Source organism: Vanessa cardui, chromosome 22, assembly GCF_905220365.1.
Source record: "Vanessa cardui chromosome 22, ilVanCard2.1, whole genome shotgun sequence".
NCBI lineage: Eukaryota > Metazoa > Arthropoda > Insecta > Lepidoptera > Nymphalidae > Vanessa > Vanessa cardui.
The window spans coordinates 1,942,324-1,964,277 of NC_061144.1; the positions used below are offsets into that span (position 1 = coordinate 1,942,324).

At 31.7% G+C, this 21,954-nt stretch overlaps 1 protein-coding gene across 2 annotated transcripts in view; it reads left to right on the forward strand.

Moving 5' to 3' along the window:
* LOC124539281 overlaps positions 1–21,954 on the forward strand; it is a 149,715-nt gene that overhangs the window by 13,239 nt on the left and 114,522 nt on the right. For both annotated transcript variants that reach the window (XM_047116616.1, XM_047116615.1), the window contains exon 2: positions 21,255–21,279. The gene's annotated coding sequence lies outside the window, so the exon portion shown is untranslated. The remainder of the gene's footprint in view (positions 1–21,254; positions 21,280–21,954) is intronic.

Sequence of the window (21,954 nt, forward strand, 5' to 3'; positions counted from 1 at the left end):
GATAGGAAAAACTATTTAATAAATGTTTCATCGCAACCGATCAGGGACTTAACCTGACCTATACCTGAGGAGAGTTACCGTTTGTAAGTTACCTAATAATATTTTAACTATTAAAAATTCTACAACTAATTGTATATGATGTAATCATTACATATTATAAAACGAAGTCGCTTACCGCTGTCTATCCCTTTGTATGCTTAGATCTTTAAAATTGCTCAACGGATTTTAATGCGGTTCTTTTTAATAGATAGAGTGATTCAAGAGGAAGGTTTTTGTATATTATACATGGACAATATAGTAGAGAAACACTGATCGTCTTAGTAGTTTTAAGTTGATTCTTATTGTTATGGTATAGGTTGGCGGACGAGCATATGGGCCACCTGATGGTAAGTGGTCACCATCACTCGTAGACAATGACGCTGTGAGAGATATCAACTATTCTTTACATCGTCAATGTGCCACTGACCTTGGGAACTAAGGTGTTATGTCCCATGTGCCTGTAGTTACACCCTTCAAACCGGAACACAACAATACTGAGTACTTGTACAGACTGGCTAGCTCAAAGCCTATAGCTATCACCAAGTGATATCGTAAATAATCAAATTCTGTAGTATATTTATTATAAGCATTGCACTCGTGACGCCAGGACGGGTGGCTAGTGCAAAATAATTTAAAAGAAGAATGCAGAAAAACGTTACATCGATGAGAAAATATTAAAGATTTTGCGGATGCCGATTTTAAAGGTCAAGTTTAATAGTTCAAATAATTTGAATTCAACAATGGATCTTATAATTTACCTTCGGTTTTTTACTATTGTCGATAAAAAATTCAAGCTATATGTATATGCTCACGATTGCCTAATTGTATTATTATTAATATAATTGCTAAGCGTTTAGCGGTGCGCATCTTTATATTGAACAAGATGAGCCCGCGACTTCACGCGCGTTTGATTTTAACAAAAACCTTTTTGTTTAGATCACTGATTTTACTATAATTTATAATTCGTTAATTAAGTCTTTGGGTTGAAGCATCTGACGGTAGAGCATGCCATGCACGAGGGTTACGTTTGGTTCTGTACTATGCTGCATTGCAACGTGTCTTTATTATTATTTTATATATAGCTTAAGTTACTCCTTATTGCAATTGTCCCTTCAAAATAGCTCTAGCTGATCTAGAGATTAGCCCGAACCAACAGACTGATAGACAGAGAAAAATTATAAAAAAAGTGATATTTTTTTATGTGAACCGTGTATTTTGTATATGATCTAGCAAAAAGCGGCTATTTTAATATTAAACAGACACTCTATTTTTATTATTTGTATATAGTACCATTCGATCATATCTTTATTAGTTGATGACTAATAACTGATGAATTTAGAGACCTTTTCTGAAGGTTTGACTATTAAGACCTAGTATAATAAAATTATAATCATCATCATCAACAGCCCATTTTTGTCCACTGCTGGACATAGGCCTCTCAAAGTGCACGCCACTGTGGCAACATTTATTTGGTTACTATTTCATCCGAAAAGCTAGAAAATTTAGTATGTCAAACATATTCGCGTAAAATCTCTTATCGAACATTATATATTTATTAGAAATGGCATTATTATCAATATTTTAAAATCTCCGTCGATAAATATTTATCTTATCGATATTACTAGGAAATTGTGTCACCCGATAACCTAATAATATGTTTTGATAAAATTGATTAATCTATATGGTTTTTGTTGTGAAAGTCCTAATTTCTAACACTTGACCCAAATGTAAGTATGTAGATATGACATTGTTATTATTAACTAAAAACTGTCAAATTATTTCTTTTTGCTGGAAGATACTAATTAAAAAAACATTAGACATGATTTTTCTTGTAATTCTTATCATATTAACATACAGATTATACTCGTACTAAATATACTACAGAACGTCTTAAAACGTCCACTATATCGCAATATAAATGAAAAAAAAAAGGTTTATTTACGGCATCACTTTAAAAACCTCTAATAAACCTTCCTCTTGAATTCTATCTATTGAAAAAAGCCGCATCAAAATCAGTTGTTTAATTTTAAAGATCTAAACATACATAGCGACTTCGTTTTATACTATGTGATGATGTAAAAGCGACTTTATTTATATTATAATAATCTTCTTTACACGCTATCAGGGGTACAGATAAGAATCATATGGATATACAATACCTATGTGTACATACCTTCAACAACGGAATAAGACACGGTCAATTAAAAAAAAGTAAGGTAAGAGCCCGTAAATTTCCCACTGCTGGGCTAAGGCGTCCTCTCCCATTCAGGAGAAGGTTTGAAACATATTCCACGACGCTGTTCCAATGCGGAATGCACATGTGGCAGAATTTCGATGAAATTAGACACATGCAGGTTTCCTCGTGATGTTTTCCGTCACCGCCGAGCATGAGATGAACACACAAATTAAGCATATATATATAGTCTTTGTTTGAACCCGAAATGATCGGTTAAGATGCACGCGTTCTAACCACTGGGCCACCTCAGCTCACGGTCAATTACTAGTTAATTAATAATTACAATCATTTAAATGAAATGAACAAAGCCAAGAGTTAATACTAGTAGATACAAAACAGTGTTTGAATTAAAATTAATCGCATAGCATATCTCGAATTCCCCCTACCAATGATAGCATACCAACGCATTAGTGGTAATTACCCTGTCTCAGCAATTGATGGTACTGGGTTCGATGCTCGGTTAGCCATTAACAACGTAAAGCATGTGCGGTTTTGTTTCTCTATTAAGATTTATCGGACAAATAATTACTTGAAGGATAATATTTACAGTAGGTAATTATTTGATCGCTTCTGATGTTGGTTATAAATAATGATTTGTATGTTTTTATATATGTTTCGAGGGAAAGTGAACGACTTTGAATATCAATGTTTACGTCAATTGTATAACAGGTATAGTAAAAGTAAATCAGAATGATATAAATAATATCTGTTCAAACTCCTTGCTGCTATATAATGTAACTTTTCATTCATTTTTGCTAAAACTGTTTGCGCGCGTAATCAAAATTTGGGCATTATGGGCAAAATTCAAAATCTAATAAAATAGAACACTTCCACAGTCCTAGAGAGATTATATATCCTCGACCAATAACTTAACCTACTAAATCCAAATCTAAGATATACTGACTGAAACTCCCATATAAAGGTTCTTCCACGATCCACAACTTAATAAAGCAAGCTAAGGACAATTAATATAGAATCTGTACTTTATATTATAAAGTTGAAAGTAACTCTGGGTCTGTCGCTCTTTCACAACCAAACCGTTAAACCGAATTTGATGAAATTTATTGTGAAGCATGCTTGAACTCCAAGGTAGGACATAGGCTTTTTTACCTAACTCATCACCAATTACCAATAATGTGATCGAAGCCGCGCGCAACAACTACCTTATCACATTTTCTACCGCCAAGCAACAATGCTTAGTATATTGCTTTTTGGTTTAAAGGGGGAGGGAACCTAAGTAACTAAAGGCACAAGTGATGTAATCATTTAATTGTGGACACCCAAAATCGTGAAGGCTTTGGCATATAAAAATGTTTAGTACTATTACCTGATGGTAGGTGGTCCATTCCAGTCCAAATTGAATTAAAAAAAAATAGATCTGTATTCGAACCCAGGATCTGGGTCCTCCTTATAACCTCGCCACTGGTCCATTGAGACAGTTCGACAATACAATAGTGGGTGGTGGTCCAAGGGTACAAATTGATTGATGTATCGAAATATGATTGATGACTTCGAAATAATCTCATTTGGCCTCACTGATGGCTGCTAATGATAATAGCTTTTTATATTCAAATGATGAATTTATAATGAAGTCGAAACTAGTTTCGAATTTCATTTCGAACTTCATCAAAATCTGCTCATTCATAAATAATTTGCTAAAGTCCTTTTTAACTAAATTTGTGTTTGATACACTGGCTTAATCACCAAACATATCAGAACTCGACGTTAAAACCATTTTGTATATATACACTAAAAACCGTTCTTTGGTTTGAATGGTAAGTGAGCCAGTGTATCAGATAGTACTGTATTTAATTTCACACAAAAACAATCAGACTAATTTAATAATAAAAAAGATTTAATCTTGTCACGTAAAAATTTAAAGCAATTGAAAATGTGCAGAACTTCTTATTATATAATAATGTTATGTAACTAAAACTTTTTGCAAAACGTATTACCCTTTCTAGTAAGACTTTTATCTATATTGACTTAGTTCCCATTCGTAAACTTTTTATCTATATCTATATATTTATAAAATACTATGGCCTGACTGTCTGATTCATCAACGCCGATCGCAAACTATTAACGTAATGAAATGTGTGTAGGATCTTTATTAAGTAAAGTAGATGTTTTATTAACTAGACGCCCACCAAGGAAGGAATTTTGGAAATTCTACCCCTAAGGGGGTGAAGTTGGGTTTGAAAGTTTGTATGGAAGTCCGCCTATTTTTAAGACATGAAAAAGTCTTTCAATGTTACTCTGGATGTTCTAACCTATCTATCAATTTAAAGTTAATCTGTAAATGTATCCAATATCCACGCGAGCTTTGCCCTAAGCAAAAGCTAGTTAATTATAAATCCAAAAAGTCTACCACCAGTTATATATTTTATATGTTTATATAATATATATTTTTGGTATTCGAACAGCCTGGAGGCGATCTCATTGCCAAGGTTGCACACCACACTAGTAACAAGACCTCATCTCATTTAATTTTTTTTTTCGCCTCCAATATAAAAAGATACTTTTTTATTTGCCTGCGTTATATCATCAAATTACATCTGTCTGTCCGTCACAAAACAATCGATAGATGACTTAAGCGTATTGCATATTGTTCATTTTTTTCTCCAATAATAAAACATGATGGTATTAACAAAAAACATACAATATAAAATCGTGTTGTTTTTTTTATTATTATTAATAATATGATTTGAATGATTTTAGTGTTAGGAAGTGGATAATTGCAAAGCACGATCTAACGTACGGTGACTAAGCAGAGGTATCAAGTAAACAAGTGAACATCGACGCGAATCATAGTTTTCAATCATCATTACATAGTATAAAACTAAGTCGCTTACCGCTGTCTTTTTTTATGGTACAAATTGGCGGACGAACATATGGGCCACTTGACGGTAAGCGGTCACCATCACCCATAGACAATAACGCTGAAAGAAACATTAACTATTCCTTACATCGTCAATGTGCCACCAACCTTGGGAACTAAGACGTTATGTCCTTGTGCCTGTAGTTACACTGGCTCACTAAGCCTTCAAACCGGAACACAACAGTACTGAGTACTGTTATTTGGCGGTATAATAACTGATGAGTGGATGGTACCTACCCAGACGGGCTTGCACAAAGCCCTACCACCAAGTATATGTCTGTCCCTATGTATGATCTTTAAAATTAGACAACGGATTTTTTAAGAGATAGAGTGATTCGAGAGGAATGTTAACATAATTCCTGCATTATTCTCGAATGACATTAGACGACCCTTCATTATTTCTTAAATAAAGTATTATCTAACTTCAAAGAGAAAGTCCACAAATTTAATGCATTAGAAGGTTTCTTAGATATAACACGTCAATATTTACTTCCATAATTCCAAGATAAGTTCAAAAATAACACATTGCTTTTATGTCATTAACACTCAAATATGAAGATCACTTTTTCTTAACTTTTTTTATGATTCAGCTTGTTGGAGTGTTTACAACATTCGTATATATTTGACTAATAGTTAGTGTATAGTCAACATTAATTTTTATCGGACTTAAAGTATCAAATTAATAAAAATATGCTTTACACAATATATACATAAAACTTATTTTGGAATGGCATAAAATTTAGTAGTTACTCTTTTCTAATAATTAATAATATAATATGTTGTACGATTGTGTTGAAATTGTTATCAATCAGCTACAATGGAACAGAACATGGGACACAAAATCCCAATCTTCAAGATGCATCACTAGCAGCCGTGGTTGTGCATTGGTTAATATTACTTACTGTACCAATGTATATGGCTCTGACTTAAGTGGTCACAGACCCGTTTAGGATGTATTTGTCCGTCTAACTAATTAACTATTATATTATAATTTAAAAAACTCATTCATATAAATAAAAATAAATATGTATGTACAAAAATACAACTAAATTAAATATCTAGAATATAATTATTATTTTGTATGATTGTAAGGTTTTCCCTCCTGGTTGATGGAATGAAGATCTTCAAAAGATTAACATGCTTCTTAGATGATCTAATGAATTTTAAAATACGTCACATAAAGATATAGTCTACGAAGCATCTTTATAACTTTTTAAAAAGCCACATGAAAATGAATTTTGTAACAAAAGAGTAACAGGGCTCTTTATGTGAAACACAGCGATTCGAGTACCATTAAAACTTCAAAGAAAATTTTAGAAATTTTTAAGCAAACACAAAACAAAAGGACGACCTCTAAACTAAATGACGATGTCGCGTTAAAACAAAGACGAAATACAAAATGGCACTCCATTTGAGGAGAGTTTCTCTTTGGAACACTTTCTATACCAGTGTTGAACATAAGAAGTTATTTAGTGTGAAAGTTCCATCGCTTGTCAAATGTTTTGCAGGTTTTTTGTATTTTTCGTAGTGGTAACATGTCAGGTGATTAATAGTAATCACCGTCGGTCATTTGTTAAACTGTCGCCGCGATACCGACCATTAGATCTCAAGTAGTAAACATGGCATATAAAGTAAGGAAAAATTTAGGAGGCAAAATCAAAATCAAAATAAACTCTATTCAAGTGGGCTTTTACAAAGATCTATGAATCGTCATTCAACAATTAAGTGAAGCTACCACTGGTTCGGAAAGCAGATTCTACCGAAAAGAACCGGCAAGAAACTCAATAGCTACTCTTTTTCAACATTTTAAAAATACAATCATGTTAGTTAATTATTATTATATATGTATGTCATGTATCCTGCCTGGAAGTCAACAGGTATTAATTCTAAGCTTTTTTATCTTCTACAAAATCTTGTATCGAATAATATGCCTTTTTTACCAATGTATTTTTTATAAACGATTTGAATTTACGAAACGGCAAAGTTAAAAATGTCTGTGGAATTACAAACAATTTTCTTCAATGATTTGTAACAATTATCCGTTATAAGGAACTAGTAGTAGCAACGTGTTTGTTGTCATGTGTTAGAAAAAAAAATAGCCTTTGTCCTATCCCAGAGTTCAAGTTTGTTTCATACCAAATTTCATTAAATTCTAAGATTTTGACGTAAAATAGCGACGGACAGACAGACTATTTTACCCCTCCATTTGAGCTTGAAACTTGTGTAAGGACTGGGAACGACAATAGTCCAAGAACTCAGGATCAATCCTGTAACTTTTTTCAAGGCACAGCCCTTAAAACCATTGCGTTATTGATACTTCTATTTTACTTCCAACATCCTGATAACTTCGTCATTCAAATACTTGAATCCACGTAACGTACCATAAATTATATACGAGGTCAAAGTTATGTATTTATCTCGACTCCTGCCATCAGAATCGGCTGTATAAAACTGAAATACATTAATAGAAAGGATTGCTATTTGACGATAAAACACCGTTTGAGTGGGCTGTATCACCAGACAAAACCGGTGCTATTTCTGACCAGTACGACGCTATTACAAATGTTTGCTGAATAAATTGCAATGCTGATATTTCTGACTCCTATTCAAGGTTATATTAACATGAGCCATAAAATCTATGAACTTACTAATGTATATTTTCATTTCAATATTTGGTAGGAAAGCTTGTTTAAGGGGAGGCGCCCCCCTCATTTCTTAAGTATACTTTGTTTAAGTTTAATAGCACGAATAAAAGTAAGGCTTATCATTTTTTTACACATTTATAATGAAGCTTATTTTAATTTTTTATTATTACCGAAGAATATCGGGTTAATAATGGACTTCGTGTGAATTTCTTTCAGTTAGAGCTCTGAATGAAATCCATCTTGAATTTGCCTTCTCTACGATCAAACTTACATACATACAGTCTCAGAACGTAGCCTTACTTTTGGAATATATTTTAAAGAAATACTCGTTAGATATAAGCTGTGGAATAGTTAGCAAACTGTAATTTCAAACCAATATATTTAATCTATCAAGGACAAATTGGAATTAGTAATTATCCAACTATGTATAACAATATACCAATAGTCTACCTTATCTTACTAAATATACTATTCACGGGTGTGACAGAGACAAAATGATATATTGTTGCTCTTTTAAATTTAAAAGAAATTTAGTAGACAAATTCAATTTAGTTTAATTTTTTTAATTCTATTTCAATAAACACTTGAATCGTCGTGCTGTCACTTGTACCGAAATTCATTTTAACGAAGAGGAATCGATAAAAAACTATTTAAAAGTAATAATAGATGCAATTTAAACTATAAAAAATAAATTAGTTTTCAACTAGGATCTAGCAAGACTGGAAATACTGACTTTTACTAAGTAATGCTAAAGACTCGGATTATTGATTTATGGGGTGCGGAATCCATATTGTCAAACCCTAAACTATCTACAAAATAATTCCCTGGAGTAACCAGTTGTAAAAGTCTGATATTCGGTTTCATACTTACTTCAAATGAGATAAGCATAGGGACAACATCACATACATTAAGTAATGTAAGTAGCTAAAGCACGCTACCACAAACACCCTGACTAAAGACAATACAGACAATTAATGATAATCTACGTCGACTCGGCTGGGAATCGAACCCGGGATTTAAGAGTGGTGTACCCATGAAAACCGGTGTACACACTATCACAAAAATATGTGCAATAAAATAATTAGACAATGTTGCCAATTATAAAAAAAAAGTCCGTGAATTTTTATGGTAAAAAAGTTTACAAAAAGAGCGTAGGAAACAAAATTATTCCACCCCATAAACAATACTTTGACGTGGTAAAAATGCTATTAACAGAACAGACCAGAGGTCGAGAAACACATAATCGTTATGCAATTTTAACCGGTGATAATCTTGTAATAGCAACAAATTTATTTGGGATCTAGAATTTTTTTCAAGATCAAATTATGATCTAGCCAAAACCGCAAAAAAGTGACGCTTGGAAAAAGTTAATTAGACGAAGGCTTACATTGATTATGAAATAGAAAGTTTGATTTAATTTACAAGATAATAAAACACAAAAAATATCATAATAGAAACGAGAGGTTTCGTGGGATAGCTATTTACGGAGCTACTTTTGCTATTAATTATCTATTAATATATTATAGATACAAAAAATATATATTAACAACATTTGAGATCAATCAAATGATAAAAAATAAAATTTTAATAAAAATTTTTAAATAAAATAATAACCAACAATAAGATTTTTTTTAAATGAATGAAAGAAGAGAGATAATGAGAAAGAGAGGAAAAAGGACTTGACGTTATCTGCCAGCTCACTTCTACTATAAACCGCGTAAAAAAATTACGAAAAATTTTTGTAAATCGTATCCCTTGTGGCTAAGGAAAACCTACTGATTATTATTATGGCAATTGTTGTTAGTTATAAAGTGCCAGTATGTCTGTTGTTGGCAACGCAATGGCAATGTAAGGCTTATTCGTAAAGTTTTTTGGTGGTAGGGCTTTGTACAAGCCCGTCTGGGTAGGTACCACCCACTCATCAGTTATTCTACCGCCAAATAACAGTACTCAGTATTGTTGTGTTCCGGTTTGAAGGGTGAGTAAGCCAGTGTGACTACAGGCACAAGGGACATAACATCTTAGTTCCCAAGGTTGGTGGCACATTGACGACGTAAGGAATAGTTAACTTTTCTTACACCTTTATTGTCTATGGGTGATGGTGACCACTTACCATCAGGTGGCCCATATGCTCGTCCGCCAACCTATACCATAAAAAAGTACCAATGTTTTAAGTATAGGAGATCAACGCATTTTATTTAAATATTTTACTCGTCTTCATTACAAAATCAAAATAGAAAAATTTGGTTAGTGAATCATGTTGACGCTACACCGGATAAAAATATAACATCGAACTATACCATGATGTTTATAGTCAAATAGATTGTTACAAGTAGTTTTTATTCGTCAAAAAATACCGTTAAAGTATGTCTATACCTCTCAAAACGGTATATATACTCCTCCATCTATCAAAATCATAATCCTAATTGATTAATAGTTTTCACATAAAACCATTGTCATAATAATATACTCACTAATAAATTTAATACACGTAAGTACTTAGCAAAAACATGAATTCAATAAGCAATTAATCTTACTTTAATATAACGGTATCATAGATTATAAAAAATAATAGTCACACGGTTATAAAAACTTTTTGCGATACAATTTGTCGGGAAACAATGGGTGTTAATAGTTCGGCTAGTTTTTCAGATGTAATCTTTGTGAAAATCTTTTAATTATTTTTTTATTGCTTTTCACTTGATTAAATCTTAACATAAATGCACTTGAATTTGCAAACCGAAGCTAGTTAAATAATCTATAAAAATATTATAAATCTGAAAGGCAGAGTTGCCTTTCTGTCGCGCTTTAATAAAACCGCTGAAGCTAATTTGATGAAGTTTGGTATGAAGTAAAGTATTTTTTAAATGTTGAAAAAGTGTAACTACTGAGTTTCTTGCTGGTTCTTCCCGGTAGAATCTACTTTCCGAACCGGTGGTAGCTTCACAGAATTGTTAAATGACGATTCAAAAGTGCTTGTAAAAGCCCACTTGAATAAAGTTTATTTTGATTTTGATATACATATTTTGCAAAATGCACTACATAATATTTTATTGTACGTTTTATGTGTATTCATTCAGCAGATTTTTCAGTTAGGTTATATAAAAAATAAGTCTCATTTATTGGTACAATATGTTTTAATTAAACTCAATTAAAAATATTTTACTATTAAAGTACAAATATGTGTATGTATATTGTCTAAATTCTCAAAATAATATAAATGTTATTGTTATTAATTTAAATACGTTAAAATTAAATCAAAAACGTTATTAAATTAAATGAATACACTTTTCGAATTATAATTCTCATAAAAAAAATGTTTAGTCATAACAGGTAATAAATAAGTTCGGTAATATGAAGCCGCATTTTCACTGAAGGAATTTTAGCAATTTGATCTGTTTATAGAGTTTCCTTAGTTACGTATAAAAATAAAACTAAAAATTTCAACCGTCTGCTGAAAACTTTTATTTATATTGCGATCGATAAAATTTAATATAACGATTACAAAAATAACAATTACACAAAGACGATTTCTTAAACACTGCAATTATCATTCAAGGTCGTAACACTTGAAATATTAAATTGTTTTATTCATTACTATAAATAATACTTTAAAAAAAGGGCAACAAAAAAAATTACTACCGTAAATGTTGATAGATTCACCAACAGAAAAAAATATAGCAAAAAAATATGTTTTTTCCCGGTTATGTTGTATTTCCTCTCGAATGATTGTAGAATCGTGACTGATCGAATGATGCTCTTGAGTCGGAATGAAACCGATTAACGTATAACCATGCTTATTAGGAAGTCGATTCGCAATCAACGAATACATATCTACATAATATCCTTAAGCAGATGTGTTATTACGTGGATGTGAAAACAAGTTAACAGATTTTTTTTAATTAATTTGATGGACCAGCAAATGGCCCATGCTATGTCACCTTTGACCATAGACAATGACGAAACGAAGAAGTGATTTAGCATCACCAAATAAGTAGTAAATGAATGTGTTAATTTATGAAATCAAATCAAATCAAAATAATCTTTATTCAAGTAGGCTTTTACAAGCACTTTTGAATCGTCATTTTACAACCAAGTGAAGCTACCACCGGTTCAGAAAGTAGATTCTACCGAGAAGAACCGGCAAGAAACTCAGTAGTTACTCTTTTTTAACATTTAGAAATACAAAATCATGTTAGTTAAATACAATTATTTAAATTAATATTAAGTGTCCGTGCTACAGCACGGATTATAGCGATTTGAAATTTTAATTTATATATACTTTTATATATATATGACATTTAATATAATAAAAAATAAAACCTATTGATATGAACATCACATGATAAGTCTGAGTTGTTGAATGTTTTATTACACGAAAAAGAAAATAGGATCACTATAATTAATCATCTATCTATAAACATACTTAAACTCAAATTCCTTTATTCCATATGGAAGCATTACACTTATTTATTGATCGCCAAATAAACACTGCGGTTTGGAAAAGGAGTCAAACAGACCTGAGAAGAAACGACGAAAGAAACTCAACGGGTCTCTTTTTTTGTCAATTTAGTTATAAACATATATTAAATATGAAGTTAATTAATAAATAAATTTGAGAACATCACATACATTACTCTGATCTCAATATGAGTAGCTAAAGCACTTGTGTAATGGAAAATCAGAAGTAACGACGGAACCACAACCACCTAGACCTAAAGCAACATAGAAATTTAATGAACATTTTTACTATTAATATATTATTGGTTACGTAATCTCTAAAACCCAATATTTATTTTTATAATATATTATCATATATTGTCACAGCTCGTCACAACCACCCAGGGTACCATTGACAACTTGGAAGCTGAATGGTAACCTTTAGGGCACGTTAAGTGTTGTTTTTTTTGTATATGAAGTTAGTGAGTAGTTATAGCTGGTTAATATGTTTTTATTTTTGTTGTTTATCTTTTTTTTTGTTTTAAATTTTTTATAATTTTAATACTGTGTACTAAATACACAAAAACTGTCTGTGTACATCCTTGCCTCTTCAATACGGAAGCTCTATAGTTTTTCAGGAGTAGTGTTCTAGCCATTTCGGTCCTTTACAACCTTCCTTGCCTAGAATTGATTAACTCAATGAGTATCGTAATGATCCGTGACGATAATAACCTTAACGAGTCGGTTAACCAAAACGCATGACTAATTGTTACAATGATTATAAGGAAGTGTATTCTTAATAGTTGAGAACATTTGCATGATATCATCATTTTTGATTCCCACCAAACCTTGAAATACCTTACATTTTACCAGTGTTTGTTTGTACCAGTTAAAACTGGATTCGGATTGCTCTTATCCAGTTTAAACTGGAATTTTTATACTTGATTTTTGGTTATATCACAGGATTATTATTTAATAAGAGTTCAAATGATCCACTTAAATTTTCCACTGCTGGGCTAAGGTCTCCTCTCCCTTTGAGAAGAAGGTAAGGAGCATATTCCACCACGCTGCTCTAATGCAGGTTGGTGGATGCACATGTGACAGAATTTTGCTGTCAATAGACACATGCAGGTTTTCTCGCAATATTTTTCTTCACCGTTGAGCTTGAGTATTTTAAACACAAATTAAACAAATGAAAATTCAGTGATGCTCGCCTGGGTTTGAACCCGCATTCATCGGTTAAAATGCACGCGTTTGACGCCATCTCGGCTCATTAACAACTGAAGATCATTAATTTGATAACGGACCATGGGTCATCATGTGCTTTATTAAAGTTAATAAACATCGATCATAAGGAAACCATGTAACGGAACAGAATCTTCCCGTGTTGAAGAACGTAGTTTTGTAGGTTTCAAACGATCAAATACCTAATATAGTGTATAACACCTATAATAAATACTTCATTGTAGAGAGAAGTTAAATAATTAATAAAAATGCTTCGTTTATATTAAATGTTGCTAAATTCGAAAGCCATCTTAGTGTCAGATATCATTACAAAGTATAAAACAAAGTCGCTTACCGCTGTATATCCCTATGTATGCTTAGATCTTGAAAATTACGCAACGAATTTTGATAGGTACGGCTTTTTTATTAGATTAGTGTTTCGAGAGGTTTTGTTTGTAATACATGAACAATATAATAATCAGACACTGATAAATTTTTAAATGTTTCAACTGTGATGTCGTAAATAAACACATTCTATAGTATAATATTAGTATCAGTATCGCCCGTGAAGTCGGGTCGGGTCGCTAGTGTTGTATAAAAATATGTCGATAAGTCGACTTGATTGTATCGATTGAAAACTAGTGTCAACTTTGATTCAAGGTCCTAAACAACACGCTTTGTCGTTCGAGAGCTGACCCAGCTGTCAAATGGTTTATTAACCCACTAACATTACACACTGTCTCAACAATGAGCTTAAAACAATTGATTAGATGTGCTTCAGACTGAATATCAAACGCGCTATACATCATTGTTAATGATTGAGTATAGAGTTTTTATTTCATAATATATGTAGGCGGATGTGCTAATGCACTCGATAGTAAGTGTTCGCCATCATCATATACATTAGCGATGTAAAAAGTATTATACGAACGTACGATTTTATATCCCTTATGTCGGTTTTTGTACTGACTCACTCTTTCAAACCGGAACACAACTATACTACGTATTCCGCAGTAGAATATTGATGAAAAACAGTAATATGTTTCTAAGTTATTTATAATAAAATACTATATATTCGTTATAATAGAATTAACAATTCGAACCACTGCGAATATTAAACAAAAAAATAAAATTCAAAATTGTTTCATATAACAAATTTGATCGCAGCGTATTATATTTAATAATCTGAAGATACCATAATGATTTATTGATTGTATTAGTCTCAATCTCTCTTCGAAGCAATCATCAAATTAAATCTAAGAGTTTCATAAAAAATGATCCGTGCAGATAAATCGTTAATCAAAAATCGGTACGAAGTTTCGGTAATTGGGATAATTGATTTGAGATCTCAGGTTCATCCTTGAATTTTAAATGTATTTAGGTTGTTAAATAATTATGCGGATTATTCTCAGATTATAATTACGATTCTTTATTATTTTTAATCATAGAAACGAATGTAATTTGATTGTGTAAAAATTTTGATAGATGGTAATTTTATGAATAAAAATAATACTGTAAATTTTGTATCAATAGTTGCTTAGTATAAAATCAAACAACAACAACAGTCTGTAAATTTCCCACTGCTGGGCTGAGGCCTCTCTCTTTAAGGAGAAGTTTTGGAACATATAACACGCTGTTTCAATGCGGGTTGGTGGAACACACATGTGGCAGAATTTCCATGAAATTAGACACATGCAGTTTTCCTCATGATATTTTCCTTCACTGCCGAGCACGAGATTAAATATAAACAGAAATTAAACACATGAATATTCAGTGGTTGAGTCTGGATTTGAATCCGCAGTCATCGGTTAAGACAGTATAAGATTACTAATTTAAATTTTTCTGCGATTAAATTACTTTGATTGGATTAAGTATAGATTACGAACAGTCTCCTAGATGTTTATCAGGCAACTAGTTTAATTCACCATTCAATTAACATTCCAGCCTTTTTACTAAGCCGTTCAATCAGGGTTCAAACAACAATCCAATCCTCAATTATTGCGATTGCAAAATATTCAACAAATTTAATTTGTAACATTTTATTAAACTAAATAGTTACGTGCTTAATCAATCAATGTAATTATTTTATTAAGTGAGCCTTACATTTATATATGAACAGGGGATGTTATCGCTGAATTTTAGTCAGGCTACTGAAACGGCACTGTGTAGACTAATTCTAGAAGGTGACCACAACATTTATACTTCATTTGTCGACCTCCGTGGTCGAGTAGTGTGTACACCAGTTTTCATGGGTACGCCAATCCGAGGTTCCGGGATGTAGAAAAAGTTCATTAGTTTTCTATGTTGTCTTGGGTCTGGGTGTTTGTGGTACCGTCGTTACTTCTGTTTTTCCATAGCACAAGCTTTAGCTACTTACACATGGATCTGAGCTATTTATGTGATGTTGTCCAATATTTATATTTGTATATATTTTCGAAAGACGAAATTTTGATCGTGGTATAAGACCTTGTTCAATGGGAATAAAATCACATTTCTGATCTTATCTCAAGACTTATGAATTTTCAATTTAGTCTCTAAAAAAGTTTGAAACGCGTGTACAAAAGTCTCTTCAATGGTCCTAGGAGATTCAATTTTGAGAGGCCTTAAGCATTTTCAAGAGCCCTCACATCCTTCCGAAGAGGACTCACTTTTTATGTTCACAATATTTGCAATTACTGTACACCTCTAGCATTCTTGACACCGTTCTGATAAAAAAATTTAAAGCTGTTTTTTCTTATATTTTGTTAACTGTAGCAGCAAATCTATACATATAATAAAGTTGAAGTGTCTGTTTGTAATATTAAAATAGCTCTTTTAACTCAATGCATATGTATTTATATACGGTACATATACCAAAATGACATCTTTTACAATTTCTGTTTGTCTGTCTGTCTCTGTTCCGGCTAATCTCTGGAACGGCTAGAATGATTTTGACGGGACTTTCACTGGCAGATAACTGATATAATAGGGAGTAACTTAGGCTACGATAATATTTCTTTTTTGTTAAATTCAAACGCGAACAAGGTCGCGGGCACAGCTTATACATAAAATGCTTTCATTGCATACGTTTTCTATTAAAATTATTATATAATTGAATGCAATTAACCCATTCTAGGTCAACGCTACTTTCAATGTCAAACATTACGGAACATGTCATATTAGGTTGCGAAATACGCGAATACAGTAAATCCAATTATATAATTTAAGCCATTAACATTCTTAATGACTGGGATATTTATGCTAGAATCTCGTGAACTTAACAGCATATATATGTGTGTCAGACGGTTGTACGTTAAGCGTTCTGACTTTGTGAGGATATATTTATTTATTCAATGGTAAAGTAATGGTCTGTTATCCTTGGAATGTTTGGAAGTTATTCCAGTACGCTGTTTTAAATCAAAATCAAAATAAACTTTATTCAAAAAGGCTCTTACAAGCACTTTTGAATCGTCATTTTAATTTTAAGTGAAGTTACCACCGCTTCGGAAAGTAGATTCTACCGAGAAGAACCGGCAAGAAACTCAGTAGTTACTCTGTTTCAACTGTCAATTATAAAGCTCTTTGGTTATGTATCCAACATGTATACAGATAATCACTTGACAAACACAAATTTCCTTGCAATGTTTTTCCACCAAGCACGCTGAATTATATACTCAAAATTAGAAGATTAAAAATTTGATAATACTTCCAAACTTCGGCTTTAAATACGCGTTATAGCCACTGCTATAGGCACTGCTATCTACATCGTATTAAAATCCTAGAAGGATTTGTTTATATACTACAGAAGTATGAATACAACATGGATTTTTGGGTTCATTCTTTTGCCATCAGGCATATTTGTATATGACACTGATGAAGAAAAGCCACCTCGTCTATTAGGAAGAGTGTAAACTGATGGTTATCTGTTATCCTTTTGGGTATTGTATATTAATGAAGCACAATTATATTTACCAACGATCAATCAAGGTGCTTGGTAGGACTTATCCGGATCTGAAAGTGTTCTATCGAGTGGACCAATTATATACTAAAATATATTAGTAATGACGCAAGTGACGTTAGATGCAGTCAAAAGTTAATTGATCGATGTTATGTTCAAAGCATTATTTGAGTGATTAATTCTTATTTCCAAATCACTGGATTTCATGTTTTGCGGTTTTAAAAATAATGTGGTGTAATCTGCATCATCATTCTGAGAAAAATAAAAATAACTTGCTTTATAGTAAAAAAAAAAGTAAAGTAAAGTAACAGCCTGTAAATTTCTCACTGGGCTAAGGCCTCCTCTCCCATTAAGGAAAGGGTTTGGAACATATTCCACCACGCTGTTCCAATGCTGGTTGGTGGAATACACATGCGGCACAATTTCAATGAAATTAGACACATGCAGGTTTTCTTTCACCGCCGAGCACGAGATTGAGAACACAACTTAAGCACATATATATAGTGGTGCTTGCCTGCGTTTGAACCCGAGAACATCGGTTAAGATGCACGCGTTCTAACCACTGGGCCAACTCAGCTCCTTGTTATAGTAAAATTGATCATAATTTTTCTTCTTACTCTTTTCAGGACGAATAATAGTTTCGTTGTTTCTAATTAGCATTATTGGTTGGAATCTACATTTCAAATTGAACATTACATTTAATTTTGTAAAATGATGTTTAAATTCTGAAAATAGTAGACCTTTTGATTTGAAGTGAATGAAATTAAATACATATATAAATAAATGAATTCTTATTTTAAAAATCTATATTATTATATATACATTTACACTAGACCCGATGTTACACGATTACGAAATGCGAATACGATAATACAAGAAGTATTATAGGTATAGTATTTGACCTTTTATTGTGTTAAGAATTATGACAAGTGATGTCCCCTTAGAATCGAAAAGTTTCTTAAGTTTCACCTTTGGAATATGAACGACACGACTTATAGTACGCAACGCAATATCTAACGTAGCGCAAACTTTTATCTTTGAACAGATATAGATCAGTGGTTCGAACATGTTTGTCTATTTTTCTTACATAAAGTGATGCCCAATTGTGTGACATTTACCTACTAGCTTCTACTATTTATTTACAACTAGCGGCTAAATATAATAGAGACTGTGCAAATAATACAAAAACCTTCCTCTTGAATCACCCTATCTACTAAATAAAACCGCATTAAAATCCGTTCCGTAATTTTAAAAATCTCAGCATATATAGGGACAGACAGCGGTAAGCGACTTTGTTTTATACTATGTAATGTGATGTAGTATTTTTTCATTGAGCTCAAATTATTTTCCGCTACAAATTCACAAACACAATCGAATTTCAATCTTACTAACAAACAAAATAAAGTACAAATTTGCATGAAAAATAATATGGTTTTGTTTGTCTCATAAATGTTTCTAAAATATTCGTAAAGATATATTAAAACAAATTTAACCGAAGATCTTAGTACTGAAGCAAACAAGCGCCACTGAATATTCATGTGTTTTTTTTTAAATAAAAAAAATCGCGTATCAGTCGGTGATGTCGTAATTCCAGAAAATTAGCATACTTTTTGAATTGGTGTATTGGCCACATGTTGGTAAGTATGCACACCGACCATAGATATTGGCCAAAGATATTAATCATCCCCAATTGCCAATGCACCACCAACCTTAGGAACTAAGATGTATGACGCTTGCATATATCTTCTTTTTGTATTATATAAGTTGGCGGATGAGGAAATGAGCCACGTGAGTAAGTGATCACCACCGCCCATCGACAATAGCACTGTAAGGAATGTACCTTGCAACATCAACATTGGGAACTAAGATGTTATGTCCCTTGTGTAGTTATAGCTACCTAACTTGAAAATACTGGGTACTGTCGTTTTTCTGTGGAATACCGCCCGTACCAGACGGTCTAGCACAAACCACTAAGAGTAGTTTAATTTAGTAACATAAATGAACAACAACAACAACAACAGCCTGTAAATTCCCACTGCTGGGCTAAAGGCCTCCTCTTCCTTTGAGGAGAAGGTTTGGTTTGGTGGCAGAATATCTTTGAAATTTGTCACATTCAGGTTTCCTCACGATGTTTTCCTTCACCGCTGAGCACGAGATGAATTATAAAGACAAATTAAGCACATGAATCAGCGGTGCTTGCCTGGGTTTGAACGCGCAATCATCGAATTAAGATGCACGCGTTCTAACCACTGGGCCATCTCGACTCAAAAATGAACAAATGGCGCCCAAATTGTTTACAAAATGTAGACAGCAACGAATGCTAAGTATTAGCCAGTTTAATATAAAACAAGTAACAATTACGCTACGAACTCGGTCAATGCAGCCACGTGGTTATGTAGGCCACGCTCACTTTCCAACTCTATACTCGTAGATATATAACGTGTGTATGCCTGTTATACGATACGTCTTGTATTTTAGAATGTGCAAACTCTACACCAAAATGTGAAATAGTTTTACTTTTACAACTGTATCTAAGATTATTTTAATTTTATAAATTTTATAATTCAACAGCAAAGTTTGTTAAATGGTTCGTTTCATAGAGCTCTCGATGTCTTGGCTTAAAAGCTCGTTCGAATTTCAGATACTCGAATTAATTAATAAGATGTAAAACCAACTATATAACCTACGTATAACTTATTTACCTTATCTATATTTTATATATTATTATTAATAAACAGTGGTACATTAAAGGTTGCCTGGAAGAGATCACTGCTTAGCGATAAGGCCGCCTGTTGCACCTCATGCAACTTTTATGTAACAAAAATGTTATTTTTTAGTTTTAAGATTGATTGCAATAAAGAATTAATAAAAAATAAATAAACTAGTTATACCTCGCGGTTTCATTTGTATTTAAGGGGAAGAGTTTGGTCATTTGAAATACATGCTTGGTTTAAAGGAATTCTCATAAAATCCGGTTAAGTGTTTTGGCTGTGAATATGAAACAGATGGACAGATATATTTTTGCAATTATAAAATTAGTATTGTTATTATTTGTTAAAGGATTATCTTCAATAAGTACATTTTGTATTTATTGAATAGAAAAACGTACAATTTGTATTATGTTATTTATGTATGGCAATTATTATTATACAAAAATTGTTATTATGTAAATCTTTTAATATAAAATAAATACACTGTATCATTCATATCATTCAGATTGCATTATAAAATACCTGAATGGTATAAAATCGTTGAATATAAGAATTATTTTATAGAATAAATAAAATTAAAAAATCTAATACTTACTTAAAGTACGCATATTTAGTTCTTAAACATATGACTTTATTTTTCGTGTTGGTATTCATTTATTTAATTATTCATTTGATATAATTAAATTATACTAATTTATTTAAACAAAACAGAATTTGTGTTATTTGCAGAATTCCAAAGAATTAAATCAGTGTGTACTGATTATTTGGAATTTTTCCACCTGTACGAGTTGTTCTCAATTTATATTCAATTAAATGCTGTATTCATAAGTAATAAAATATTTTATTAAAATAAAAACTAGACTTGCATAATAATAATATAATATAAAAAAAATTGTATGGCATTATTATATACTAAACTAGCTGTGCCCACGACCTTGTACGCGTTTGAATTTAACAAAAAAAAAATATTGTAGCCTAAGGTACATAGACAGACAGACAAAAATTGTAAAAAAATGTTATTTTGGTATATGTACTGTGTATACTTACATATGCATTGAGTAAAAAGGGCTATTTTAATATTACAAACAGACACTCCAAATTTATTATAATATATACTTAATTAATTTATTTTCTTCTGTTTCAGAATTTGGGCCGCTGTAAATACATAGGTATGTAAATTAAAAATACGTATTTATGTATATTATAATTATTATTCAATGTTGATTGTAGAAGGAAGTAAATTTTACGCACGCATATAATTATTACGAACATCATAGCCTTGTCCTACACTGAAGGATTTTTAAAGACTAAATGTTTGAAAAACGAATTGATTCTAAATTTAAATAAGAATGGAATCCCTTACAACGTTATAGAACTTGGCTTTAACTGTATTTAATTCAAAATTAATAAAAGAACACTCACGCACACATGTATACATGCTTACATGTGTATGCATTAAATATTATTATTTGTTTTTTTTTTATTTGATAGTCATTTAAGGAAAGTTACTAGTTCCTGAAACAGTTATCTAGTCCAGGAGATAGAACTGTCTGTGCATGATTGTTTTTTTTAAACAAAGTTTTTATTATTATTTATTTATGAAGCCATTGAAATACAATTGATAATTTAATATTAATTATGCATACATATATAACTCCGATGTTGTAATATTCGTGAGTGGCAAACCTTTAATTTAAATTAACAATTCTCTATGGACGACAACAAAATTGCTATAATCGATATGAACATTATATTCATAGCAACACAGACCAATGTCTGACCACGTAGACACATAATAATACAGAGATTTTGTTTTCAATACCCAGTTTTATTTAAGCAGAATA